Source organism: Hemiscyllium ocellatum, chromosome 22, assembly GCF_020745735.1.
Source record: "Hemiscyllium ocellatum isolate sHemOce1 chromosome 22, sHemOce1.pat.X.cur, whole genome shotgun sequence".
NCBI classification, from domain to species: Eukaryota; Metazoa; Chordata; class Chondrichthyes; order Orectolobiformes; family Hemiscylliidae; genus Hemiscyllium; species Hemiscyllium ocellatum.
In genome coordinates this window covers 61,779,377-61,807,319 of record NC_083422.1, presented here as the reverse complement: position 1 = coordinate 61,807,319, position 27,943 = coordinate 61,779,377, and the positions used below count along the sequence as shown (strand labels likewise).

At 41.6% G+C, this 27,943-nt stretch overlaps 1 protein-coding gene across 2 annotated transcripts in view; it reads right to left on the bottom strand.

Moving 5' to 3' along the window:
• Nucleotides 1–27,943, bottom strand: part of shoc2 (SHOC2 leucine rich repeat scaffold protein) — a 191,347-nt gene that overhangs the window by 131,145 nt on the left and 32,259 nt on the right. Inside the window, exon 2 of one of the 2 annotated variants that reach the window (XM_060842283.1) lies at nt 24,478–24,648. The gene's annotated coding sequence lies outside the window, so the exon portion shown is untranslated. Of the gene's footprint in view, nt 1–5,401; nt 5,512–24,477; nt 24,649–27,943 lie in introns of those variants that run through there. The other variant, XM_060842282.1, reaches the window with a different exon arrangement.

Below are 27,943 nucleotides of genomic sequence, written 5' to 3'. Positions count from 1 at the left end.
TCTCAGATAACCTTCTTCACTGTACACTATCCCACCAATTTTGGTTACAAATTACACAACACCAGATTATAGTCTAACAGGTTTAATTGGAAGCACTAGTTTTCGTAGTGCATGTTTTCACTTCAGAGAAAAGTATGAAGGCACTCCAACTGTACTGTCCCGAACTACAACAACATTCTTATTTTACTGCTTGGATGATTCCCTGTTCTAGTGTCATGACCAATTAGTTCATCTATCTTCCATCACCGCTCATTTCAAATAAGCTGAAAAAACCTGCAAACTTGATGAATAATTACAAAGGCTAAGGCTATAACCTTGTGGATTCCCTTACAGACCTGACCACTGACTAAATAAGAACCTAAGGAATGTGACAACCTCCTGAAATAGCACCCTGTTAACTCTCCCATTTCCTAGTGTGTCAAAGAATCTGCCACCAACTCAATAATTCTGAGCCAAAGTTCCTTACTTACAGCAAATGGGTTTGCTGAGGATCAAAGCATCATCCAGAGGCTCCCATATTTTGCCATCTGAGAATGTTATCTGTCTTTCCACATGTAGTGCATTAATTAATTGTTGATATAATTAAAAACACACACCTCCCAATGTTTTTGAACTGTCAGTAAACTTTGCAATATCAAAGACAATACAATACTTACAATAGTGACAAAAAACTTACTGTTAATAAAACACTTGTTAATTGACCTGCTCCTCCTGCAATCTTAAACAGGAAATTAAATGGAGACTGAAAATAAGAGGATAAAGCACACTTTCAGCACCTTTCACCAATTTTCCTATTCAGCATACTTTACTTCCTGCAGTAATTGTTTTTATTTACTTGTCGCACACCAGCATTTACTGTCCATCACTAGTTGCTCCTTCACATGGTGGTAGTGGTAAGCTGCCTTCTTGAACCAATGCAGGGCAATCTACAGCATGCGGATGGTATTGCCCTTACTGAAAGAATTCCAGGATTTGACAATGAAGGAATGGCGATATATTTCCAAGTCAGGACAGTCAGCAGCTTGGAGGGGAATTTGTAGATTGTGTCCCCCCATATATCTGCTACGCTCACCCTTCCAGATGGGCATGGTTGTCAGTTTGAAAGGTATTAAGAAACTTCAGTGAATTTCTGCAGGTCATCTTCCAGATAGTACACACTTTTGTTGAACATCTGTGGTACAGAGTGAATGTTTGTGGATTTGGTGCCAATCAAACAAGTTGCTGTGTCTTGGATGGTGTCAAGCTATGAGCGTTCTTGGAGCTGCATCCATCCAGGCAAGTGGGCAGTATTCCATCACACTCCTGACTTGTGCTTTGTAGATGGTGGCCAGACTTTGAGGGGTCAGGTGGCGAGTTACACGCTGAACTATTCCTCATCTCCGAGCTGCTCTCGTAGCCAGTGTTTATGTGGTGGATCCAGTTGAATCTCTGCTCAATGGTAACCCTACGATGTTGATAATGGGGGGATTTAGTAATGCCAACACCACTGAATCTTAAGGGGAGGTGGTAAGATTGGAGATGTTTATAATCTGGCCTGTGAGAGGCGTGAACATTACTTGCCACTTGTCAGCTTAAGCCTGGATGTTGTCCAGATCGTTTTGTATTTGAACATGGACTGAGTCATGAATGGTGAATATTCCGTGTCTGCGTGGGTTTCCTCTGGGTGCTCCGGTTTCCTCCCACAGTCCAAAAATGTGCAGGTTAGGTGAATTGGCCATGCTAAATTGCCAGCAGCGTTAGGTGAAGGGGTAAATGTAGGGGAACGGGTCTGGGTGGGTTGCGCTTCAGTGGGTCGGTGTTGACTTGTTGGGCCGAAGGGCCTGATTCCACACTGTAAGTAGTCTAATCTAATCTAATCAGCGAATATCCTCACTTCTGACCTTAGGATGAAGGACAGATCACTGACAAAGCTGAAAACCATTGTGCCTAGGACACTGTCCTGAGGAACTCCTGCAGATGTCCTTAAGCAGAGATGACTGATCTCCAACAACCACAACTATCTTCATATGTGTCTGCTATGACTCTAACCAGCAAAGAGTCAGATACCCACTGATTCCAACTATGCTAGGGCTTCTTGATGCCACACACTGTTGAGTATGGCTGCTACTCTTATGTCACCTCTGGAATTCGGCTCTTTTGTCCATGTTTGAAGTACGGCTGTAATGAGATCAGGAGCTAAGTGGCCCTGGCTGAACCCAAACTGGGTGTTACTGAGCAGGTTATTGCTGAGCAGGTGCTGCTTCATAGCACTGTTGATGACACCATCCATACTTTGCCGACAATCAAGAGTAGATTGATTGCGTGGTAATCGGCAAGATTGGATTTCTCCTGCTTTTTAATAGGATGTACAGGACATAACGGGGCACTTTTCTACATTTTCAGGAGATGCTAGTGTTGTAACTGCATTGGAAGAGGTGGCCAGAGGAGCAGCAAATTCTGAAACACGTTTTCAATACAATTGCTGGAATGTTGTCAGGACCCAGGGCCTTTGTAGCATCCATTGCCTCCAACCAGTTCTTGATATCACAGAGTGAATCGAATTGGCTGAAGACTGATGTCTGTAGTACTGAAGAGTACTAGAGGAGGCCAAGATGGATCATCCACTTGACATCTGTCTGAACATTGCTGTGAATGCTCTGAAATCTCTCCACTACTACTCTCCCATTCTCGAATGCGCCACTTGGAATCAAATTCTTGAATAAACTCACCTACTTTTCTTTCATTCAAAGTTTCCCTCACAGTGACAATGCACAGCAACTTTAGATTTCATGTAAACAATTTGTATTATATTGCACCATTAACATAGAACTGTCATGTAATGATTCAGAAGCATAATCATACAAAAATATCCACTAGTTAAAGTAGAATATGAGAAAAGAGGATCAGAAGCTTGGTTAAAATGTGAGGGCTAAAAGCCTTTCTTACAAAAAAAATTTGGAAGGGCAACAAACAGGAGATGGCATGCCCATTAATGGGGTTTGCAGAACTGAAGTAATGGCAAGTACAGAGGGCAATGCAGAAGGCTACTGAGACTAAAGAGAGCAAGGCACAAAGAGGATGTTAAGTGGACAACATGATGAGCCAGTTGCCAATGTGGATTAACAAAGGACAGCTGTTGTGGGATAGCTGAGTTTTAGTTGAACTGGTCCTTAAAAAGTAAAGAAAATTGGACATGATTTGGAGATGCCGGTGTTGGACTGGGGTGTTTAAAGTTAAAAATCACAACATCAGATTATAGTCCAACTGGTTTAATTGGAAGCACAGTAGCTTTCGGAGCACTGCTCCTTAAGAAAATTGGAGACTGTAAAAAAATCATTGCACAAGTCAGATTTGACAGTATAAAGGGATGAATCAGTTTCAGACGCAAATTGTCTCAGTTGTGCATTGTTACAATGCAAAAGCAGATAGCTTTTGTAATGAAGAGTAAATGGGATTGGATTAACTGGGGGTGGGGGGGGTGGGAGAGTAGGGGTAAATCAGATAAGGTAAATCTGCAATTTGGTTTAGCTTCCTGAAAGCAATGGGAGAAGGAAGATGCAATCAGTAATGAAGGTACATAGGCAGGATAAGAAAGCAGCACAGAGACAACAAAACGGTGCTAGCAATTCCAGTGGCAAAGAGTTTAGATTAGATTCCCTACAGGGTGGAAACAGGCCATTTGGCCCAACAAGTCCACACTAACCGTCCGAAGAGTAGCCCAACCAGACTAATGCCCTCTCACTAATGCACCTAACACTCTGGGCAATTTGAATTTTAACACAAGTATGGTATTTGATAAGACCTGATGTGGTCCAGATCAGATGATACACAGGGAGCCAGCTGTACTCATAATACACTTAAGTTTGACCAAACGTATGAAACGAGAATACAAGACAGATAGAACGACCATGGTTGTTTCAGGGGACAAGTTGTCACTATATTAGCGAAATTTCTGTCAATCAATCTACCCACAGTCAACAACAGGGTGGACAAGATAGGTGGGACAGGAAGGAAATTGGGAGATGGGCTCCCATATACACTGAGCGATTTCAATTCCAACGTCATGGAGCTCTCTGATGACAGTATAAAATGGCAAGCCACACATCACAAACTAAACTTAAACTAAACCTAAACCAAACATTCTCATTACTGCATGCACATAACCAAAAGAACACACACTTTCAATATAGTTTTCAGCTTACCTAATAGAAATCAAATGGAAAATTACAATGTTAAATTAACCCTTTTGACAAAGCTGCTATTTTGCAATCATGTTACAACTACGTACTTAAACTAATGGCAGGATTCCAAGCTTATCTGCATTTCAATCAGGATTTACAAAAAGTACACTACAATATTTAATGAAACTACATCTGATACATACACGTCACAAACCAAACTACACTCCTTAGTGCAGGTGAAGAGGTTATTCTGACCTGAAGCCTTCAGTTTATAAAACAATTTAATGACCTCTAACTCACCACGCTCTTAACAGTTTGATCTAGATTCCCACAAGTCACACCACAATGATTTTAACAGAGCAGTAAGGATTAATAGTTGAACATCACAATAGTACTCCAAGTTGTCTGGATGTAAAAGGGAGAAAATTCATTGGTATTGCAGACCTGCAGACTTCAGCACACTTTTCCTTAATAAACTCTCTCATGAATGAATGTAATGTCAATAAGCAGAGTTGATTTTAACGCAATTCTTACTAAGAGTTTAGACTTCAGATAAAACTCTAAGTGTTTTGGGGGATTCTATAAACGTGATAGATATAATGCGAAACGTTTGACATTTCTTCCCGTTCAAATCTGTACCATAAATATTGGTCACATTTCCAAATAGTCTAATTGCATGTGAATAGTGACATACTTTGCAAAGCCTTCGGTACGTTCCGGCTTTGACAACAAACTGACTCAGGTTTGTCAATTCTCTTATTTCTTAAAGGGGAAGGGGTGGAGGAGAAGAGAGAGGTGAGGAGGTGGAAGAGAATTACCTCCAATCCTAAAACCTCATCTCACCGCAACAGAATCCAGTTCTCACACACACACACAAAACAGCATAGCGGGGGGGGGGGGGGGGGGGACCTCGTCCCTCTTCCCTAAACAGTTAGCAAACCCTTCAAATTAAATCTTCGACACTGAAACACTTGCACCTTTTCTTCCAAGGAACCCGCTCCTCCTTTTCCTGCTGAATAAACAAAAAGTCTCGCTGAAAATGTGCCAGTTCAGAAGCTGCGCTGAGTTTGCACAAGAAAGCCTACTCCATTTAAAATAAATGTAAGCATAGATGAATGTGCAGCACAATGTACATTTCCGCTTTTCTCAGTTCCCACAACAGCAGCTCTCCCTCACACTAAACAACGCCCAGCCCCGGGCACCAGCCGCAGTCTGGGGCCATGGACACGGGCAGCTTTTACCTGGGAGCCTGGCCGGCTCTGCTCCTGCTCCTGCTCCTGCAGCCTGCGGCCCCGAGCCTCCCCGCTCGGACTCTCCGGTCGCTCCCTTTTGTTGTGAAATGCCTGGCCTCTCACCCCCGTACCCCCACCCACCCTACCCCCGCCCTCACTCCCCAGTGAGGCCCGGCCCGGCCCGGCCCCCGCGAACAGCCCTCCCCAGCGAGTGTCACTGGCCTGGCCCAGTCAGCCTGCTCCTCACGGGGTTTGATTTTGAGGCTGGGGCTCGGTGTTGTTGTGATGCTCCGTCTCTCTCTGTCTCCCGCCCTCACTGACTGACTGACAGACACTGGTTGCCGCTCCAGACGCGAGGCCTCCCTTCCCCCACCCAGCAACCCCCGGACCGGCCTCACGTCATCGCGCCCTGACGTCAGCGCGCCACCGCTCCGCCCCGCCCCCCGCGGCCTCTGTCACCAAGTTAGTGAGAGTCTGTGCCCTCTTCTTGCCAAGCTTTTCACCATACACTCATACAGTGGAAACAGACCCTATGGCCCAACTTGTCCATAATGACCAGGTTTCCTAAACTGAACTAGCCCCATATCCCTCTAAACCTTTCCTATCCATGTACCTGTCCAACTGCCTTTTAAATGTTGTAACTGTATCTGCAAGTACCTGTCACTCCAAATCATAACTTTCTGCACAGTGTTTCACTGAAGGTCTCTGTGACTGTCACATATTGATGGAATGTAATGCAGACAACCAAAGGAGTGTTAATATTAAGTTAATTTAATCATCCTAAGTGAAAACTAGTATCAGTAATACTCACTGAAGAAGGGCTCGTGCAAAATGTCAATTCTCCTGCTCCTTGGATGCTGCCTGACCTGCTGCGCTTTTCCAGCAACACATTTTCAGCTCTGAATCTCCAGCATCTGCAGTCCTCACTTTCTCCTCCAGTGTAAAAATCCAACCTAGTTCTCAACTGTCACAATGTGTCCAGCTCTGAAATGATCCACCATGTCACTGCGAACACTTTTTTTACACTGTGTCCACACCCCTCATGATTTTGAATATCGTATCTCCTCTCAGCTTTCTCAAAGGAAAACAGTCCTAACTTCTCTAATAAAGGCAAAATACTGCAGCTGCTAGAAATCTGAAACAAACATAGAGAAGGCTTGAGAAACTCAGCAGGCATGTGGAGAGAGAAAGAGAGTTAACATTTGGTGTCCAATATGTAGAAACTCCTCACTCTGGTCCTTTATGCCCTGTTAATAATTCCTGGACTACTGTATGCTTTCGTTACTTTTGTTTCTTTCAAGCTGTCCTGCCACAGATAAATGATGACCTTCCCAAACTATTAGTCAAAATTATTAAATTAATTCCTTTTTAGGAGAGACACATACAGTGCAGAACACAACCATAAAATGAAACTTAGAAATGTAAAAATCATTGCATCCTTAGCAAAAGTATCCAAAGGATGCTGCAATTTTGAAATAAAAACAAACTATTGAAAATATTCATCAGGTCAGGCATCACCTGTGGAGGGAGAAACAGAGTTAATATAACTTTTCAGTTCTGTTGCTTCAGTTGAGAGCGCTTTCTGAGCCAGCATATTGTGGTCAAGTCCCTCTCCAGGATCTGCACAACTACAGAAATGAAGACTGAGGATCCCACACTGAGAAAGGAATTGTTGTTCAGATGAGACATTAAACTAAGGCCCTACCTGTTCTCTTAAGTTAATGCAAAAGATTCAGTGGTATTTTTTCACAGAAGAACAGAGGCACTATCCTGGAAAATATTTATCCCTCAATCAACATCATTAAACCAGTTTGTATTATGATTACCACTTCTGGGAATTCATCATGTGGAAAAATGGTCAAAGCATTTCCTTCATTACAACCATGATTACATTTCAAAAGTACTTCACTGACTAGTGTCACAATCAACTTGGGAAAGTTTGTTGATAGTCAAGCACCGCTGCTCCCAGGGTCATCACAAAATTAAAGACTTTGCCAAACTACACAAAGTCCCCAATTTCCAATTCAGTTAAGAGAAAACACTGATCAGATTTCTCTACTTAACAAGAAATTTATATTTATTACAAAGAAATCATTCCATTCACAGGCAAACAAAATACTCCTAATCTCCTTCTGAAAACCTACTCACTCATACAGATGTGCAAAGACAAACAAACAAACATGGTGTTACAGGTGGAGAAAAAAATTCTGGATAAACACAGTTCAATACTACCAGCCCAGAGGTCTATCCCTGGCTTGTCAAGTCCTTCTGATCTCTGTTTTTTTTTGTTTTATAATTATTTCAGTTCTTTATAGTGCAATTGGCACAATAATTTTTCAATTTTCCAGTGACTGGTTAAAAGCAATAGGTTATAGAGAATATCTAGCTATTTTCCAGTTTTTGGGTATTTCAGTTTTGAAAAAGAGAGCAAAAGAGAGACCCTTTTTCTGTTGCAGTCTGGGACTTGTGCCTTCACATACTCTCAGTTCAGCTGCCCAGGCATCAGTCAAAGAATTATCATCATGTTAATGAGTCCTGGCCTTCACAAACTGGTCCCGATTGTACAAACAAATTAGCAATCTGTTTGTGGGTGAAGTTTGCTCACCCATGGTGCGTTGCATCTAAGTCATTGTTTGAACAAAGTAAATGCGTAAACACAACTTATAATGAGTTACACTCTCTTGTTTTTAGAAGTGCAGCAACTCTTTCCACAGTCTTTGTATTATAGCAATATTCTTTTCCCGTTTTAGATCACAATTCAAAACAAAGAAACATATAAAGAGGTGACTTTTGATTGGATATACTATTATATTAATATACTACTATAGTATATGACATTGTTATATTCTATTTTATTATTGTTACCAGTGCCCTTTATATATTTTAGTCCATGCATTTGCACATATGGTAATGTTGAAGGGCTCTCTCCATCTGTGAAAAATGCTGCATTAGCATGATGAAATAGTCATAGAGTCATAGAGATGTACAGCATGGAAACAGACCCTTCGGTCCAACCTGTCCACATCGACCAGATATCCAAAACCAATCTAGTCCCACCTGCCAGCACCTGGCCCGTATCCCTCCAAACCCTTCCTATTCATATACCCATCCAAATGCCTCTTAAATGTTGCAATTGTACCAGCCTCCACCACACACTCTGGCAGCTCATTCCATACACGTACCACCCTCCACGTGAAAAAGTTTCCCCTCAGGTCTCTTTTATATCTTTCCCCTCTCACCCTAAACCTATGCCCTCTAGTTCTGGACTCCCCGACACCAGGGAAAAGACTTTGTCTATTTATCCTATCCAAGCCCCTCATAATTTTGTAAACCTCTTTAAGGTCACCCCTCAGTCTCCGCACTCCAAGGAAAACAGCCCCAGCCCCTGTTCAGCCTCTTCCAATAGCTCTCATCGTCCAACCCTGGCAACATCATTGTGGATCTTTTCTGAACCCTTTCAAGTTGCACAACATCTTTTCGATAGGAAGGAGATCAGAATTGCAAGCAATATTCCAACAGTGGCCTAACCAATGTCCTATACAGCCGCAACATGACCTCCCAACTCCTGTACTCAATACTCTCACCAATAAAGGAAAGCATACCAAACACCTTCTTCACTATCCTATCTTCGAGTAAAAAATGAGGTCTGCAGATGCTGGAGATCACAGCTGAAAATGTGTTGCTGGTCAAAGCACAGCAGGCCAGGCAGCATCTCAGGAATAGGGAATTCACTATCCTATCTACCAGCGACTCCACTTTCAAGGAGCTATGAACCTGCACTCCAAGGTCTCTTTGTTCAGCAACACTCCCTAGGACCTTACCATTAAGTGTATAAGTCCTGCTAAAATTTGCTTTCCCAGCACCTCACATTTATCTGAATTAAACTCCATCTGCCACTTCTCAGACCATTGGCCCATCTGGTCCAGATCCTGTTGTAATCTGAGGTAACCCTCTTCGCTGTCCACTACACCTCCAATTTTGGTGTTATCTGCAAACTTACTAACTGTACCTCTTATGCTCACATCCAAATCATTTATGTAAATGACAAAAAGTAGAGGACCAAGCACCGATTCTTGTGGCACTCCACTGGTCACAGGCCTCCAGTCTGAAAAACAACCCTCCTCTACCATCCTCTGTCTTCTATCTTTGAGCCAGTTCTGTATCCAAATGGCTTGTTCTCCCTTTATTCCATGAGATCTAACCTTGCTAATCGGTCTCCCATGGGGAACCTTGTCGAACGCCTTACTGAAGTCCATATAGTTCACATTTACTGCTCTGCCCTCATCAATCTTCTTTGTTACTTCTTCAAAAAACTCAATCAAGTTTGTGAGACATGATTTCCCACGCACAAAGGCATATTGACTATCCCTAATCAGTCCTTGCCTTTCCAAATACATGTACATCCTGTCCCTCAGGATTCCCTCCAACAACTTGCCCACCACTGAGGTCAGACTCACTGGTCTATAGTTCCCTGGCTTGTCTTTACTGCCCTTCTTAAACAGTGGCACCACGTTTGCCAACCTCCAGTCTTCCGGCACCTCACCTCTGACTATCGATGATACAAATATCTCAGCAAGAGGATCAGCAATCACTTCTCTAGTTTCCCATAGAGTTCTCAGGTACACCTGATCAGGTCCTGGGGATTTATCCACCTTTAACTGTTTCAAGACATCCAGCACTTTCTCCTCTGTAATCTGGACATTTTGCAAGATGTCACCATCTATTTCCCTACAGTCTATATCTTCCATATCCTTTTCCACAGTAAATACTGATGTAAAATATTCATTTAGTATCTTCCCCATTTTCTGTGGCTCCACACAAAGGCTGCCTTGCTGATCTTTGAGAGGCCCTATTCTCTCCCTAGTTACCCATTTGTAAATAATATAATTTGTAAAAACTCTTTGGATTCTCCTTAATTCTATTTGCCAAAGTTATCTCATATCCCCTTTTTGCCCTCCTGATTTCCCTCTTAAGTATACTCCTACTGCCTTTATACTCTTCTAAGGATTCCCTCGATCTCTCCTGTCTGTACCTGACATATGCTTCCTTCTTTTTCTGAACCAAACCCTCAATTTCTTTCATCATCCAGCATTCCCTATACCTACCAGCCTTCCCTTTCACCCTGACAGGAATATACTTTCTCTGGATTCTCGTTATCAAGGTATAATAACAATTATATCGGGAATAGAGATCTTTGAATTCATGAAGGGAGCATTTTTGAGGAAAACAGAAGATGGGTCTCTTGGGTAAGTTGAGCTTGGAGCATTGTGAAGAGAGAGATGAGTTCTAGGTTTTGGATTTGGAGAAACCTTAAGTCCAATTTGTAACAAGAAGAGTGAACATACATATTGAAGTTGGTCTCAGCACCAACTCTGAGACATTTCTTCCTAACTGCCCTTGGACCTTAGCCTAAAAGTCAAGTAATCATTTCCAAACTGTCACTGATACAATCTCCTCTGGAGACTTTCCCCTTTACAGTTCCACACCTCATACTCACCTAACACCAAGAAGCTCACTTTTACCATTTTCCCAAAATCTACAAACAGGGCTGCCTGGATAGGGCCATAATTTCAACGTGTTCCTGAGCTCCACTGAAATTCCCTTTCCTACTTTGATGCTATTTTGTTTCTACCCTTGACCAGTTATTTCCCACCTACAAACAAGGCTCTTCTATCGTACCCATATCATCTCAATACTTCCAGTTTCCTGGCCCTAAATGCCTTCTCTTGCAACTGATGTCTAATCCCTTGATACTTCTGTTCCCTACCTGGATGGTTTGTAGTCTCTGTGCTTTTTCCTTGAACAAAGGCTTAACCAGTTCCCTGTTCATCACCCTGTCTTCCCCCTTCCGGTTAAACATATTCTCTCTGAGCAAGGTGCTGCAGTGATACCCATGTGGTTTAGAGTTCTGCTAGTCCCACTCAGCCCCAACCCACAGAGCATGGGATTAATATCTCATTTGAAAAATGACACTTACAGCAGTCAGCATCCCTTCAGTTCTGACCTGAAGTGTCAGCTTATATTATGTATTCAAGTAACTTGTTGGACCCTCTGATGCAGAGGCAAGAGTATTACCAATGTTTCATTCAGAAATGTCCCAAGGCGAGTGTGAATTGGTGTGACTGCTCACTTTGGGGTAGTCCTGTACTGACACCATAGGCACCCAACAGAAACTGGGAGCCAGGGTAAGGATGGGCTTTTAGTGGATGAGAGCAACATCCTGTGACCTCTCATCCTGTTTCTGATTTGGTTTGAAGGTGGCAAACCATCATTAACATGGTGGAGCTTCAGAGTTTTCTGCAGGGAATTCCAGGAAGATGGTTTCAGGAATGAAGGCAGCATGGCACTGATCCTGATTGGTAATTTTAGAAAAAAAATCTGAACTTCTTTCTGATTATACATAGGAGGTAAAATGGGAATATATAAGAAATACCGTTGAATGGTATTTGCAGCAAAATGAAACCTGCAAACTTGGAGACCTTAGTTCATAGAATGGAAGGAAAGGCTGGAGAGCCTCAGAAGTAGGGGTATGGGGGACATATAGTGTGACATGCCCACGGGAAGGGTGCCCTGGCTGTAGTGATTTGGATAGGGATAGAGATAGGGAGAAGGATAGGGATGGATGGGCTTGACATCTAGTACAGTAGAACGTAACCTGCTATGATTCCATAAATAAACAATTCCATTTATACAATTAGTTATCTTTCTCATCAAACTTCACAAATCTATTATTTAGAATGACACATTTACCTCTGAATTATATACCCATCCTTGTATCCTTAATCAGGCCTTCTGCATTATTTGACCAACTGAAATGACTGAAGGGTTTAAACAAGCGACTGATGGCACACTCTGTAAATACCACGGTTTGTACTAACTATTAAGAAACCTTTTATTTGTTAGTGCCTTTCAGCTCCAAACTGTGCTGTTCCTCTTTAAACTCAGCAGGTAGACAGCTTTCAAGCTGCTATCTGAAGATATTTGCTGACAGTACATGTGCAAAGAGAGATGCTGCTGTGCTAGTGTTTCCTAGGTCTGGTGGAACTCTTCAATCAAAAGACTAAATTAAAACTGTAGGAGGAAGCCCCATGAGTTGAAAATCTAAACAACTGAAAAACTTCAAACCCTGAAATGTCACAATGTGTCTCAATTTAAGTAATTTATTGCCTTAGTTCCAATACTTGGGGAATAGCCTCACTGCATGAGGTGGATTGCGACCTCCCCAGTTGCTGAGAGGGTAGGGATGTTTCCAATTTCAGTCCAACCCCACCTTGGAAGGGCAGCATAGTGGCTCAGTGGTTAGCACTGTTAACTCACAGTGCCAAGGACCCAGGTTCGATTCCACTCTTGGGCGACTATGTGGAGTTTGCACATTCTCCCCGAGTCTGCATGGGTTTCGTCTGGGTGCTCTGCTTTCCTCCCATAGTTCATACATGTGCAGGCTAGGTGGATTGGCCATGGTAAATTATCCATAGTGTTCTGGGATGTTTAGGTTAGGTGTGTTAGCCATGGGGAATGCGGGGATGGGTTTGGGTGTGATACTTTTCAGAGGGTTGATGCAGAATCATTGGGTGAAGTGACCTTTCCACATCTTAGGAATTCTTAGGGTATGGTGTGGGCTTAATGAGCTAAATGGCCTATTTCCATACTGGAAGGATTTGATGATTCTGTGCTAATACAGGAGGCTGGACAGCAACTTAGAGGTGGCCTCTTTATGCCCAGGAGAAGTGCTATTGAACCACCTGTGACTGGCCCCATGAATGTGCAATGAAATGCAAAAGCTACAGCCTCTTTAATCCTTCCTGTGAGGGCTTTTCCATCCCCACTGATGGCCCTATGCCCACACGGTCTTTGGGAGACAATGAGGTCTGCAGGTGCTGAAGATCAGAGTTGAGAGTGTGTGGCTGGAAAAGCCCAGCAGGTCAGGCAGCATCTGAGAAGCAGGGAAATCAACGTTTCGGGCTGGAAAGGCTTCAGGAAGGGCTCATGCCCGAAATGTCGATTCTTCTGCTCTTTGGATGCTGCCTGACCTGCTGCGCTTTTCCAGCAACACATTTTCAGCTGTGATCTCCAGCATCTGCAGTCCTCACTTTCTCCCCAACTTTCTTAACTGTATGGCAAACATGAAGATGGTCTATTCATTGGCCAACACTCATTGGTAAACCTCTGACTTGTGTGGGGTCAGGGATAATGTGTTCCTGAAACCTTTGTAACCTATGCCTTGATCCAGTGACAATCCTGCACCTCCAGTGGGTGTGGTACCAGCAACTGCCACAACCTCCCCAGTGACACTGTTGTTCAATAGAGCTGCTAGTCTTGGATTGGCTAGTAGCTCTTGTCAGGCAAGACCTATATACCTAGATTCGCATAATCTATCAGGTATCACCAATTACGTGCATGAGTAGCACTTAAAGCTGTAGACCTTCCATAAAAGAGGTAACATAGACCTCATCTCCATTAAGTGTGACAGAGCTGGTGTTGGATTTGTGATGGACAAAGTTAAAAAATGACACAACATCAGGTTATAGTCCAACAGGTGTATTTTGAAGATTTTGCTATAAATTCTGTCTTACAATCCTGCTCCACAGCTCCCTGATGAAGGAGCAGTGCTCTGAAAGCTAGTGCTTCCAAATAAACTTGTTGGACTATAACCTGGTGTTGTGTGATAGTAGTAGAACCATTGAAAACATAGCAAATTTATGGCACATGAAGAGGCTATTCAGACTATCAATATCTACACTGACCTAAATAAATAAACTAGTTTCCCATTTAATCTCATTCACAGTAGCTGGCCTGGAGCCTTGCACTTTAACACTAGATCCACACTACTTTTCAATGATTTGAAGGCTTCCATCTCTACCATCAAACTGGGTAGTGAGCTCCAGAAACTCACCACCCTCTGGGTCAAAAACAAATTCTTTATGTCATCCATAACTGTTCCAATCACTATGAACCTATAGCCTGTAATTGAATGCTCTGAAAGGGGAGAAAGGTCTCTCTTGTCTCCTCTTTCTAGACCTCTTATTATTTTCTACACCTCAGTTAAGTCACCACCCAATCTCATTTGTTCGAAGAAAAACAATCTTAGCCTATTCAAACTTTCTCAGTAGCTGCCACATCTCTCACTTCTAACACCCCTCTCAATGCCCTCTGTTTATGATGTATTCTCTGCTTTATTTGCCTTCCTCAAACACACAACTGCATATATCTCCAGACTGGAATCCATTTGTTACTCTTCCACTCACTCAATCAAACCATTGATACCATTGTGAAGAGAACGGCTGTCAATTGCACAATCAGCTACACAGCTAATGTTTATCTCATCTGCAAATTTCCCAATCATATCTCCCACATTTAAGCCCAAATCATTAACATATGCAATCTTCAGTCAAAGACCTATCAGAATGCCACTGAAAACAACTTTCCATACGCAAAAACATCCATCAAATATTATATTTAATTTCCTGCCACTGAGCCAAGTTTGGATCCACCTTATCCCATTCCCCAGTATCTCATGGGTTTGTTTTTTGACTAGTCTGTCATGTGAGATCTTGTAAAATGCCGTTACAAAAACCATGTGAACAACACCCATTGCATCAATCCTCCCAATTATTTCCTCAAAAATTTAAATCAAGTTAATTCGGTATGAGCTTCCCTTAACAAAATCATGCTAATATGTGGTAACTACACAACTACATAGCAATAAAAGTGCATTTAAGACCATAAAACCAGAAGATATAGGAGCAGAATTGGGTAATCCTGATGAAGGACACTTTCCCGAAATGTTGATTCTCCTGCTCCTCACATGCTGCCTGACCCACAGTGCTTTTCCAGCACCACACTTGCATCTTTGATCTCCAGCATCTGCAGTCCTCACTTTCTCCTAGCAGAGTTAGGTAATTCAGCCCATCAAGTCAGCTCCACCATTTGATCATGGCTGATGTGTTTTTCAACCCCACACTCCTGCCTTCTCTCTATAATATTTAATTCCCTGACTGATCAAGAACCTATCCATCTCTGTCTTAAATATATCAATGATTTGGCCTTCCAAGCCCTCTGCAGTAATGAATTCCACAGATTAACCACCCTCTGGCTGAACAAATTCCCCCTCTTCTCAGTTCTAAAGGGTTGAGTCCCTTGGCTCTGAGTCTGTGCCCTTGAGTTCTAGTCTCTCTTACAATCAGAAGTCACACAGCACCAGGTTATAGTCCAAAAGGTTTATTTGAAATCACAAGCTTTTGGAGCGATGCTCCTTTGTCAGGTGAAGTCTGACTTGCGATTTCAAATAAACGTATTGGTCTGTAACCTGGTGTCGTGTGACTTCTGGCTTTGTGCATCCCAGTCCAACACCGGCACCTCCACATCATCACTCCTGCTAACGGAAACATCTTCCCTACATCCATTCTAACCAGGCATCTCATAGTTCTGTAAGTTTCAATCAAATCTCGCCTCATCCTTCTAAACCTGGGATGAGGTACCTTGCCCCTCACACCATGGGCTCTTATGTCATTTAACAGCCTCCTGAGTGGTATATTGTCAAAGACCTTCTGGAAATCCAAATAGGTCACGTTCAGTGGCTTTCCTTTGTCTAACTTGCTCATTACATCCTCAAAGAATCCTAACAAATTTGCCAAGGATGATCTCTCCTTGATGAAGCTGTGCTGACCAACTCATATTTTACCTTGCACTTGCAAGCACTCTGCAATAGCATCCTTAATAATGGACTCTAAAATCTTACTAATGATTCAAGTCAAGCAAACTGGTCTATAGTTTCCTGCCTTCTGCCTCCCTCCCTTCTTAAATAGGGTGTTACATTAACCTTTTTCCAGTCCTCTGGGAACCTCCTTGACTTCGGTGATTCCTGAAAGATCACCACCAATGCCTTCATAAACTCCTCAGCTATTTCCTTCAGAATTCCAGGGTGTAGTTCATCTGGTCCAGGTGATGTTGTTGACCTTCAGACCTTTTCAGCTTCCCCAGCACCTTCTCCTTAGTGATGGCCCTACCCCTGTCCCCTGACTCTCTTGAAGTTCTGGTATGCTGCTGGTGTCTTCCACTGTGAAAACTGATGCACTGCTCCTATTCAGTTCCTCTGCCATTTCTTTGTTCCCCATTGCTACTTCTCCAGCCTCATTTTCAAGTGATCCAATGTCCAGTCTTGCCTCTGTCTTACCTCTTATATATCTAAAAAAAACTTGCAATCTTCTTTTAAATTAAGAGGTAGCTTATTCTCATGTTTCATCTTCTCCCCCCTTATTGCTTTTTGAATTATCCTCTGCAGGTTTTTGAATGCTTCCCAATCCTCTGGCTTCCTGGTAATTTTCACCACATTTTATGCTTTTTATTTTGTTTTTATGCTTTCCATGCCATCCTCTGTCAGCCATGGTTGCCTCATCTTCCCCTCAGTATGTTCCTTGTTCCTTGGGATGAATTTCTTCTGTGCCTCCCGAATCACCCCCAGAACCTCCTGCCAGTGCTGCTTCACCGTCATCCCTGCTCGGTTCCCCTTCCTATCAACTCTGGCCAGCTCCTCCCTCATGTCTTGGTAGCTTCCTTTACTCAGTTTTAATGCATTTGCATCTGATTCCAGCCTCTCCCTCTCAAACTGCAGGGTGAATTCTATCATATTCTGGTCATTGTCGCCAAGGAGTTCTTTCACCTTAAGCTCCCGAATCAAGACTGCCTCATTCCACACCACCAAATCCAGAATTGCCTGTTCCCTCGTGGGCTCCGCCACAAGCTGCTCCAAAAAAAATTTATCAACATTCCACATATTCCTTTTCTTGGGATCTGCTCCTAATCTAATTTTTTGAGACCACCTGCATATTGAAGTTCCCTGTGATTATTGTGATAGTGCCTTTCTTCCATGCCTTTTCAATCTCCTGATTTATTTTTACCCCACGACCAGACTGCTGTACACAGGCCTGATTCCTGATGAAGGGCTCTTGCCCGAAACATCGATTTTCCTGCTTTTCCAGCACCACTGTGATCTAAACAAAGGCCTGTACACAACTCCCATTGGGGTCTGTTTTCTTTTGTAGGTTCTCAACTCTGCCTACACAGATCGTCCACGTTTAAACTCTATATCACTTATTGTTTTCAATTTAATTTCTTTTCTTAATAACAAGGCAAACCCAGCCCTCTGCCTGTCAGGCTGTCTTTCTTGCGTATTTAGTTCCCAACCTGGATCCCCTTGCAGCCAGATCTCTGTGACACTCACAACATCATTTCAGTCTGTGTTACAAGCTTTACCTTGTTTCATATACCATGTACATTTGTGGTGTTTTTACAATAAGCCAAATGTTCCACATTCCTTTATTAATAACAATATTGTATTATGCAAGGCACACAGCTACTAAGTTGGAGCTCTATATTATCAGTCTTATCTTGATAAGATCATAATATTTGATTATTGTAATGCACTTTGCTGTTGCAGGTCGAGCTCAATGGCTGTTGGCTTACAGATTGTCACTTGCTGATAAATTTTCTTCTTTAAACTTCTTACACAAATAGCAAATAAGCTGCAATTGTGAAAAGTTTCCCTGCCTGTCTTCATTTCTGCAATTGTTTAATCCCTGCAAACCCTATAACAATACATATATTTCTCTGCCTAGATACAAACCCTGTTTGCCATTCTGCTCTCTCTCCACTCACCTTCTCTGTGGCTGTAACACTGTATGGCGCACTCCGTTCTACAACCCCCGATGCACTTTGTATGGTAAGATCTGCATGCAAAACAACTTATCCCTATATCTCGATAAATGTGACAACAATCAATCAATCAATGTCACACATATTGCACCACAGGAAGAATTTTGCACTAAAGCACATTTTTCTTTTAAAATGAAAATTTTGTTGAACCCGATAGTTCAAATGACAGTTACTATGGAAATGAACACTGTACAAGATCATACACACTAGAATTCATTCTGTACACTCAAAATGTCTTCTGAATTCAGAAAAAGGAAGATCATTAGGATTTGCTTTATTTCTGGCTCACTTTGCAGCAAGAGTATTCATTGACATATACACAAAATCTACACCTTCCAAAGCAATAGAGTAACTTTTAAAGTTGTATCTCCAACATATCAATTTATGCCTCACTTCTTTCTACAAAAAAAAAGTGGCTCAGTGGCTCAGTGGTTAGCAATGCTGCCTCACAGCACCAGGTTCCATTCCAGCCTTGGGCGACTGTCTGTGTGGAATTTGCACGTTCTCCCTGCGTTTGCATGGGTTTCCTCCCACAGTCCAAAGATGTGCAGGTCAGGTGGATTGGCCATGCTAAATTGCCCATAGTTTTAGGTGAATTAGTCAGAGGGGAAATGGGTTTGGGTGGGTTACTCTTTGGAGGGTCGGTGTGGACTGGTTAGGCCGAAGGGCCTGTTTCCACTCTGGTGGGAATCTTATCTAATCTAAAACTCCATACAGAAATAGACTTTTAATCCCAAGCTGAATTGCAAAATATTAGCTTTGAAATAACTATTGGTAATATTAGTAGATGGCTACTTACATCATTGATACAATATTCGTTTGGTTTATTTTTATTACCACAAGCATCAAGGATTCTAATGAATGATTGGATTGACATGAAATGAGAGTTGAAGAAGAGTTGTGGAATTAAAGGATATTATAGATACAGTATATGGAGGGAAGAGACTATGGAAGGATTGAATATAAGGATGAAAATATTAAATTTCAGATGTTGCTGAGCATCAGGAATCAATATAAGTCAGCAAGGAGTGTGATGATAGCTTATTCACAGCTATATTGGATAAGAAATCTAACAGCACAGAACCAACACGTAACTGAGAAGGGAGAGGCTGGAGAAATGAACATGGGTGTTGCCAACATAAAAGTGAACAAAAATTAAAGTGTCCACCTTTTTCCTCAACAGGGAGAGTCCTTGTCATCATGGTTGACAGGACTCTCGAGTAAAAAATGAGGTCTGCAGATGCTGGAGATCACAGCTGAAAATGTGTTGCTGGTCAAAGCACAGCAGGCCAGGCAGCATCTCAGGAATAGGGAATTCGACGTTTCGAGCATAAGCCCTTCTCATTCCTGATGAAGGGCTTATGCTCGAAACGTCAAATTCCCTATTCCTGAGATGCTGCCTGGCCTGCTGTGCTTTGACCAGCAACACATTTTCAGCTGACAGGACTCTCGGCTGTGTCTGACTATTTTCCATACTTCTGTCTTCATTCATTCCCTCCATCCCTCAACAACAACAGGATGCTTCTGGTCCTCACTTTCCATTCCAACATCATCCATGTGCAAAGGACCATAAGCCACCATGTCTACCACCTCCAGCAGGATGCCACCACCAGACACATATTCCTGACCATGCATTCTGCAGGGACTGTTCCCTCTGGTATACCCTGGTCTAATTCTCCATTCCCAAAACTTCCCACACCCCCATTCACTTCCTCTTTCCTTGCTACCCAAGACACCAGACATACCTTCCAGGTGAAGAAGTGATATACCTGCACTTCACTCAATTTAGTCTATGTAGTCACTGCTCCCAATGTGGTCTCCTCTACACTGGGGAATTGAAACACAGACTGGGCATCCACTTTAAGGAACACCTACGCTCTGTCCTAAAAATTACCTTGAGCTTCCAGTTATCTGCCGCTTCAACACACTACCACATTCCCACACTAATATTTCTGACTCAGGCATGCTGCAGTGAAGCTCAACACAAGCTGAATGAATGATGAAGGGCTCATGCTCGAAACGTCGAATTCTCTATTCCTGAGATGCTGCCTAACCTGCTGTGCTTTGACCAGCAACACATTTGCAGCTGTGATCTCCAGCATCTGCAGACCTCATTTTTTACTCGAATGAATGACACCTCATCTTCTATCTTACAGCCTTCAGGACTCAACATTGAGGTGAAAAATTTCAGAGCATGAACATCCTCCTCCATGTTCACTAGCCACCTTCACACCCCAAGGTCCTGTTGTGTATGGGTTGCTCCCAGCAAGACCAAACCATTTTCAACTATCTACACTTCTTCTTGGCTCCCTTTGAGCATTTATCTCCTTCTTGGCATATCTTCAATTCCTTTGTTTGCCTTTCCTTTCTTTCTCTCTCTTGACACTATCTCTGTATTCCACTCGCTTCTCTCTCCTTCTCCTGCAACAACCCCACCCATGGCCATTATAGACACCACCATTTCCCAACAGCTTTCAGTTGTGATCATCATTGGACTTGAAACATTAACTCTTTGTTTTTATCTCTTCAGATGCTGTTTCTATTTTAGATCTGCAGTTGTTTGTTTAATATTAACCATAAAGGTAGTATTTGACTATATGGCTGCAGATGAAGAAAACAATATTGTTTCTGGACACAACTGTACATGGACATAGTAATTTATCATGGAAGAAGTTGAAGTAAAATGTGCACAGTTAAAATGAAGTAATTGTTTTCAGCAGTGATGCATGGACAGATGAAAATAGGAATAAACATTGTTATGACTCCTTTGGGCCTAACCAAAATCAGAATCCCTACAGTGTGGAAAAAGGCCATTGGCCCATCGAGTCCACACTGACCCTCTGAAGAGCATTCCAACCAGATTCAGCACACCTCATCCACTTAACCCTGCATCTATTGTGGCCAAACCACCTAGCCCACACATTGCTGAAGACTATGGGACAATTTAGCATGGCCAATCTGTCTAACGTGCACATTTTTGGACAAGGGAAACTTTATCATTTGTCGTTCATCATTTGCTTTTTCAGATTCACTTATGGTTTTGAATAGCTTTGTATATGTGCCTATTTGATTTTCACTGACGTTAATTAGATTTTAATTTCTGCAGCAGGAATGATGGCCAAGCAGTCGAATGAAACAGTATTTTATAAAAACCTTTTCACGCAGAGGGTGATGCGAGTATGGAATGATCAGCCAGATGAAATGGTGGAGGCTGGCACAAATACCACATTTAAAAAGCATCTGGATAGGTAGGAGAAAGAGAGGACTGCAGGTGCAGGAGAATCAGAGCTGAAAAGTGTGGCGCTGGTAAAGCACAGCAGGCAGCATCTGAGGAGTAGGAGAGTTGACATTTCAGGCATAAATCCTTCATCAGACATGTATCTCTTGAATAAATCTCCTGCTCAGATTCTGCCTGATCTGCTGTGCTTTTCCAGTGCCACACTTTTCAAAACTGGACAGGTATGTGAATAGGAAGAGTTTAAAGGGATATGGACCCAATGCTGGCAATTGGCACTAGATTAATTTAGGATATCTGGTCGGCATGGATGAGTTGGACCAAAAGGTCCGTTTCCCTGCTATACATCTCTATGATTCTATGACTCTACAGAAATGAGGACAATTGGCTCAATTTCCCTGGAGCATCAAAGGCTGAGGGGTGACCTTATAGAGGTTTATAAAATCATGAGGGGCATGGAAAGGATAAATAGACAAAATCTTTTCCCTGGGTTGGGGGAGTCCAGAACTAGAGGGCACAGGTTTAGGGTGAGAGGGGAAAGATATAAAAAGGACCTAAGGGGCATCTTTTCCAGCAGAGGGTGGTACATGTATGGAATGAGCTGCCAGAGGAAGTGGTGGAGGCTAGTACAATTGCAACATTTAAAAGGCGTCTAGATGGGTATATGAATAGGAAAGGTTTAGAGAGCTATGGGCCAGGTACTGACAGGTGGGACAAGATTGGGTTGGGATATGTGGTTGGCATGGACGAGTTGGACCGAAGGGTCTGTTTCTGTGCAGTATATCTCTATGACTCTATGACTAGTGTTTGCCAGTGTTTCTGCCACATATATACCTCCTCTCACTTCTCTTCATCTATGTCTATCACACATCTCTTTATTCCATTCTAACCCATTTCTAATTATATGCATCATGTTATCTATCTCTATTATTCCTATGGTAGTGATTTCAACATTCTAACCGTTCTCAGGTAAAGACATTTTTCCTGATTTTCTTTGGATTTATTAATGTTTATTGTCTATTTGTGGCCCATTGTTTCGGTCTCCATCACAGGCAAAAGCATATTTTCTATCTTTATCCTACCAGACGCTTTAATAATTTAAAAATTCATCCGTGATTTTTCTACAGAAAAGAGCATTTGTCAAGACTTTGTTTTTTCAATCTTTCTCAAAGGTAAGAACTCTCGATTTAGAGAAGCTCAGTACAAGCTCAAGGAACGGTTCAACATCTTCCAATTAAGTAGTTTATGATCTTCTAGCTTCAAAAATGTGTTCAATATTTCAGAACAGGAACTGTCTGCTCTCACTTGGATTTTTTTTGCCATATGCTGATCTGAATCTTGTCTCTCCTGCTTGTGGTTTTAATCAGAGCCTTTCACTGTTATGTCCTTTATACTCAATCTGGATGAATGCTTTATTTCCCTTATACAATCATTGCCAAGCCCTTTCCCTTTTGTTCCATGACACTTTGTCATTTAATCACTCCTTTTTGTTTGTCTTTCCTCCTTTCGACAGCATAAAAGCCATCACTGTTCAATCTTCCCTAAGTTCTGAAGAATAGTCAGATTCAACTCAAAATATTAATACTCCTCCCTCTCTACAGAAGCTGCAGGAACTGTTGAGTATTTCCAACATTAGTTTTTATCTATGATGGCCAACATTGATAGAAACATAGAAACCAGGATCAGGAGTGGGCTATTTAACTCTTTGAGCTTGCTCCAATATTCAATATGATCATGGCTAATCATCCAATTCAGTTCCCTGTTCCTGCTTTCTCCCCATTCCATTTGATCCCTTTAGCTCTGAGGACTTTATCTAACCACTTGTGGAAACACCAGTGTTTTGGCCTCAATGGCTTTCTATATCAGAGAATTCCACAGGCTTCCCACTCTCTAGGTGAAGAAATGACTCATGTAACTTTTAAATAGTCTACCTTGTATCCTTAGACTATGACCCCTGATTCTGAATTTCCCAGTCATCGGGAGTATCTCTGCGGGGAGACAATAGCCTCGTGGTATTACCGCTGGGCTGTTAATTCAAAGCTGAAAAATGTGTTGCTGGAAAAGCGCAGCAGGTCAGGCAGCATCCAAGTAGCAGGAGAATCGACGTTTCAGGCTTAAGCCCTTCTTCAGAAGACCCAGGTAATGTCCTGGAGACCTTAGCTAATGGTGGAATGTGAATTCAATAAAAATCTGGAATTAAGAATCCAATGATGATCATGAAACGATTGTCAATTGTCAAAATAAAAACATCTGGGTTTCCTTCCTTTACTGCCACTCTTACCTGCTCTGGCCTCTATGTGATTCCAAACCCACAACAATGTGGTTGACTCTTAACTGCCCTCTGGGCAATTGGGGATGGGCAATAAATGCTGGCCCAGCCAGCAATGAGCTCATCCTGTGAATGAATAAATAAAAATCCATTTATCCTGTCTAATCCTATTAGAATTTTATAGGTTTCTTTGAGGTCCCCCTCATTCTTCTAAACTCCATTGAATATAGTCCGAACTGATCCAGTCTCTATTCATATATCAGTTCTGCCACCTCAAGAATCAGTCTGGTAAACCTAATCTGGTATTTTGCTTTTTGCTTTCCTTTAAATATCTTTTTGCACTTGTTTCAGTTCTAAGTGCAGTTGTTTGTTGCAACTGCACACTCCCAAGTACAATAGCAAGGAGGTGATGTTGAACTTGTATAAGACACTTGTTAGACCTCAGCTAGATTACCATGTATAATTGTGGGCGCCACATTATAGGAAAGATATGAATGTATTGGAGGGACAGTGCAAAGCGATTTATAAGAATGATTCCAGGAATGAGAAATTTCAGTGATGAGGAAGAAGTTGAGACTGTTCTCTCTAGAGGTTGAGAGGAGATTTGATACAGGTTTTCAAAATCATGAGCAGGGTGATTGAGTAGATAGGGAGAAGCTGTTCCCACTTGTAAAAGAATCAAGAGAAATGTAGATTTAAAGTTATGTGCAAAAGAAGCAAGAATGATTTGAGAGAAAACATTTTTCTCACAGCAACTAGTTAGGTGAGCATCAGTAGATACATTATCAGTGAAACATATCAGTAGATACATTATCAGTGAATAAAATTCCAAACAATACAGTGGAGATATGAACAGCATTAATAACTTACAATCCTGCAATCCTGTGAGTATCCAGTTTGTTTTCATGTAAAATAGCAAGATGGTGAAATTCCTGGTGTCTTTCACAATCCTTGGGTTGTTATTTGGCAGATTTTGTTGCTTTCCTTCTCTTTATGCTTGGCAAGGTCCTGTATAGTTGACTTGCCCAGACACGCAGCGATCTGTGAGTACAGAGGAGGCAGGAATATTTACTTCTATGTGCTAAGAGACATCTGTTGTAAAGAATATAAAGAAACCTAGTGAAGGCAGTCAGTAGATGCTTCACATTAAAAAGTCTGCATAAAAAAAGTGAACACTTCAGTAAATAATTCGCAACAGTCATGCTTTCATTATCAGTTCTAATATTTCGTGCTTAAAGTGGCTTTATGTGAAAATGCATTTATTCTGAACCATTCAGACCAGAAAGATACCCTGGGTTTATACATATCAAGCCAGACAGTGGGCAAAAGATGATCAATAGCCTTAAAAAAATGTCAGTGCTCAAGAAAACTTGGCAGATCAACAACAACTTTTACTGTAAGCCCATGACATCTGAAAACATGCTTGGGCTTTGTAGCATAAGCTGCAGGCAGCATTTGCTGGCACTTCTATTAGAGAAAAAAACAACATAAGTGCAGAAAACCCTGAAGGAGCAAGTCCAAATGTTGAAGATACAGAACCGATGTGTTTTGCTAGTGAGATCCTGAGGTATCTCCAAAAATATTAAACATTATAACATTTTCTCTCTAAATCTAAGCATTTTATTCTTCTTGCTCTGTCCTTTTTAGTCTTAAACAGATACAAAGTAAGATGAGAATTTTCAGCAAACCAATTAGACCATCAATGGTCACATTCTCATCCAACTGCCTCCCCCGCCCCACCCCCATGACTCAGTGAAAAATTCTTATTGAACTTTCCCTTCTTTCACGAAGGCACAGTGTTATCATTTAAAGCTGACCTATCCCTCCCTCTTCATTTCAACCCACATTACTTCAATCTTATTTAAGCTGATAATCTACCCAGTCCACCGCCCACCATTAATTCACACCTCCACTCTTCTCCTGCCTCTCTGTGTTTCTTTAAACTGGCAGCCCCAATTCAACAAGGTGCCCTTTCCAGCACCGCTTACTCGCAAATTCCCCACAACCCCAGCATTCAGTGTTTTCCCTTCCATGTTTTTGAAACTCTCCTTTTCCTGCTGCCAAAGTATCCCTCCAGCTTCTCTGTTCTTCCTCACCAAAGCACTCCTTCCTTTTCCTACTTTTTCTCTTAATTTTCACATTTTTTTTCTCACTTTCATAGGCATTTAGCTCCTCCAATTCTTTTCATTTTTCTGATTCCCCCTCTTTGGTTCTCTCTTCATTATCATCCATTCCTCAAGACCATGAATTCTTCTGCTTCCCTCCAAGTCTACTCTACTACTAGTCCTACTGCTGATTGATGTAGTCAATAGATATACAATAAAAGGGGACTGTTGTGCATGCGACTATTTATATTTAAAGTGTTGATATGCTCCTTCCTGACTGCTCCTCAGTTAATACTGGCACTTCAAGATAAGTGACAATGAGAGAATGGGCATTGGTCCACACACACTTCTGTTAGGAAATGGCAACAAATCAACCAAACCCCAAAAATAATGCTTGTCAACATAAAAAAAAACAATTGTTGGCCTATACATGGATTGTACAAAATTATTTGATCTCAAGCCACAGTGTTAATGCAATTTTAATAATTGACCTTGGACTGAGAAAGAACAAAAAATAAATTTCTGATTTTCAGGCAGAGCACAAGTGGAGGTATTTAGTAAGGAAAGGTGGTGGTGACTACAATTAGGGAATAGTCAAGGGAGGATAGGTGTGAATAGTGCTGTAAGGTACATTTGGGAGGAGAACCATTCACAAGCTTTTATTTACTATTGTGCAGAAAAAAATCAAAAAGCTTCATCAAGATAGAAAAATAGACTATACTTGTAAAACTGCATGGAACAGAAAAAAAATCACAAAAACTTCTACAAATATATGAAGAGAAAAATATTAGTGAATACAAATATATGCCCCTTATAGGCAGAAGCTGGGAGAATTATAATGAGATTCTGGATGTAGGTTTGCTTGCTGAGCTGGAAGGTTCATTTTTAACCGTTTCATCACTATATTAGGTAACATCATCAGTGAGCCTCCGATGAAGCACTGGTGTTATGTCCCGCTTTCTATTCATGTGTTTAGGGTTCCTTGGGTTAGTGATGTCATTTCAGCTCTGAGAAAAAAGAACAGAAAATTACACTGTCACAGGAAATGACATCGCCAACCCAAGGAAACCTAAACACATAATTGGAAAGCACTTCACCGGAGGCTCACTGATGATGTTACCTAGTATGGTGACAAAATGTCTGAAAATGAATCTTTCAGCTCAGTGAGCAAATTTACATCCAGAACGTCAACCTGAGTTACAAATCTTCTCAAAACTCGTTAATTATAATGAGAACAAAGAAATGATAAAGAATTGATTTTATACTTTGAGTCTATCTTCAAAAAAACAAATAACCTCCCAGGAAACCAAGGGACTAATGAGAGAGCAGAATTGAAAAAAGTCAGTATTAGTAACAAAGTGGCATTGGGGAAATTGCTTGGGTTAATGGCTCACAAATCCTCAAGCTTTGTAATCTATATCCAGAATACTAAAGGGAATGGCTCTGGAAATATTGAATGCACTGGTGGACATCTTCCAAAATTCTATAAATGCAGGAGCAATTCCTACAGATTAGAGGGTCGCAAATGTAACTCCATCATTTAAAAAATGGAAGGAGAAAAAAAAGACTTGTAGACCAGTTAGTCTAATGTCAGGAGTGGAGAAATTGCTGGACTTCATTATAAAAAATGCGACAACAGAACATCTGCAAAGTATTATGAGATTGGACAAAACCATCACTGCTTTATGAAAGTAGAATAGCTAAGGGAGAACCAGTGGATGCGGTATATTGGATTTTTCAAAAGGCTTTTGATAAGGTCCATCATAAGTGTGGGCAAAATTAAAGCATATAGGGTATGGTGAGATCTATCAGTTTGATTAAGAATTGGAAGGCAGACAGCGAACAGAGTGTGGGGAATAAATGGGTCTTTTATCGAGTAGGAGGCAGTGACTAGTGGGATATCACAAGGATCAGTGCTTGGGCTTCAGCTGTTCACGATATATATATAAATGACCTGGAATCAGGGAATAAATAAATAAATAAGGGAATCAAATGCAACATTTTCAAGTTTATTGATGACACTAAACTGGGAGGAATCGTGAATTTTGAGGAGGATGCAAGGAGTCTTCAAGGTGATTTAAACAAATTGAGTGGGTGGACAAACACATGGCAAATAAACTTTGATGTGAAAAACAGAAAAGATGAATATAATTTTAAGAGTGTTATATTGAGAAATGTGGACGTACAAAGGGACCTGGTGTCCTTGTATAGCAGTTATTGCAAGTAGTCAG